At 34.0% G+C, this 2,500-nt stretch overlaps 1 protein-coding gene across 1 annotated transcript in view; it reads left to right on the top strand.

Annotated features, from left to right (window-relative positions):
• The window catches only part of LOC133569800 (partitioning defective 3 homolog), a 529,671-nt gene that overhangs the window by 69,677 nt on the left and 457,494 nt on the right, over positions 1-2,500 (top strand). The window lies entirely within an intron of this gene.

Raw genomic sequence — 2,500 nt, 5'->3', positions numbered from 1 at the left:
TCAGATCCCACATCAGGGCAAGGAAAAACTCAACCTTAAACTTTACAAAAACAAGATGAAAACCGACACACAAAGTCCACAAAAGGTAAAAAAAAAACATTAAAGTCTACAAAGGATATAAATTAAAATAATACAGAGTTGATGCAACCAGCTGCCACTTCTACACAAAGAGAAGTAAAACTCTTATAAAATGTGCAATACATGTCTGGCACCATGCATAGACAAGGTTGATACAAGGTTGATTATACGTACATGTCCTTTAAAACTGACTTGAAACAACGTCGCAAAATTGTTGTATTTGTAAAAGGAGACAACGTTGATGTGTAATGTTGGATCCATGTTGTTGTTGGTTGGGAAATGAATGTCACAACCTGACATTGATTAAACGTGGTCAAAAAGCATGTTGTTTCAACGTTGTATTTGTGTTGTAGAATATTGGTTGGGAAATGACCAAATTTCAACATTGATTGAACGTCATCAAAAAGCATGTGGCTTCAATCTTATGTTTGAGTTGTGTAACGTCAAGACCTAAGTCAACAAGTTCTCAGCGTAGTTTTAACGTTGTATTTGTGTTGTAGAATATTGGTTGTAAAATGACCAAATTTCAATGTCAAATCAACGTCACAACCTGACATTCATTAAATGTTGTCTAAAAAGCATGTTGTTTCAACGTTGTATTTGTGTTGTTGTTGGTTGGGAAACGACCAAATTTCAATGTCAAATCAACGTCAGAACCTAACATTGATTTAATGTCGTGAAAAAGTATGTTGTTTCACCGTTGTGTTTGTGTTGTAGTACATTGGTTGGGAACTGACCACATTTCAATGTCAAATCAACGTCATATCCTGACATTGAATAAATGCTGACAAAAATCAAGTTGTTTCAATGTTGTAGAATATTGGATGGGAAATGACCAAATTTCAATGTTAAATCAATGTCACAACCTGACATTGATTAATTGTTGCGAAAAAGCATGTTGTTTCAACGTTGTATTTGTGTTGTAGAATATTGGTTGGGAAACGACCAAGTTTCAATGTTAAATCAACGTCACAACCTGACATTGATTAAACATCAGCAAAAAGCATGTTGTTTCAACGTTATTTGTGTTGTGATTGGTTGGGAAATGACCAACATGTTGATAGTCATAATCCAAAATTGATTAAATGTTGTCAAAAAGCATGTTGTTTCAACGTTGTATTTGTGTTGTAGAATATTGGTTGGAAAATGACCAAATTTCAATGTCAAATCAACGTCACAACCTGACATTGATTAAACGTCTAAAAAGCATGTTGTTTCAACGTTGTATTTGTGTTGTTATTGGTTGGGAAATGACCAACATTTCAATAGTCAGAACCCAACATTGATTAAACGTCGTCAAAAAGCATGTTGTTTCAACGTTGTGTTTGTGTTGTAGAATATTGGTTGGGAAATGACCACATTTCAATGTCAAATCAACGTCATATCTTGACATTGAATAAATGCTGACAAAAATCAAGTTGTTTCAATGTTGTAGAATATTGGATGGGAAATGACCAAATTTCAATGCTAAATCAACGTCACAACCCGACATTGATTAAATGTTGCGAAAAAGCATGTTGTTTCAACGTTGTATTTGTGTTGTAGAATATTGGTTGGGAAATGACCAAATTTCAATGTTAAATCAACGTCACAACCTGACATTGATTAAACATCAGCAAAAAGCATGTTGTTTCAACGTTGTATTTGTGTTGTTATTGGTTGGGAAATGACCAATATGTTGATAGTCATAATCCAACATTGATTAAACGTGCTCAAAAAGCATGTTGTTTCAACGTTGTGTTTGTGTTGTAGAATGATGGTTTTAAAATGACCAAAATTCAATGTCAAATCAACGTCAGAACCTAATATTGATTTGACATCGTGAAAAAGTATGTTGTTTCACCGTTGTTTGTGTTGTAGTACATTGGTTGGGAAATGACCACATTTCAATGTCAAATCAACGTCACAACCTGACATTGATTAAACGTTGTCTAAAAAGCATGTTGTTTCAACGTTGTATTTGTGTTGTAGAATATTGGTTGGGAAATGACCAACATTTCAATAGTCAGAACCCAACATTGATTAAACGTCCTCAAAAAGCATGTTGTTTCAACGTTGTGTGTGTGTTGTAGAATGATGGTTGTAAAACGACCAAATTTCCATGTCAAATCAACGTCAGAACCTAATATTGATTTGACATCGTGAAAAAGTATGTTGTTTCACCGTTGTGTTTGTGTTGTAGTACATCGGTTGGGAAATGACCACATTTCAATGTCAAATCAACGTCATATCCTGACATTGAATAAATGCTGACAAAAATCAAGTTGTTTCAATGTTGTAGAAAATTGGATGGGAAACGACCACATTTCAATGTTAAATCAACGTCACAACCTGACATTGATTAAACATCAGCAAAAAGCATGTTGTTTCAACGTTGTATTTGTGTTGTTATTGGTTGGGAAATGACCAACATGTTGATAGT

This window comes from Nerophis ophidion, linkage group LG15, assembly GCF_033978795.1.
Source record: "Nerophis ophidion isolate RoL-2023_Sa linkage group LG15, RoL_Noph_v1.0, whole genome shotgun sequence".
Lineage (NCBI taxonomy): Eukaryota > Metazoa > Chordata > Actinopteri > Syngnathiformes > Syngnathidae > Nerophis > Nerophis ophidion.
This window is presented reverse-complemented; position numbering and strand designations above follow the sequence as displayed.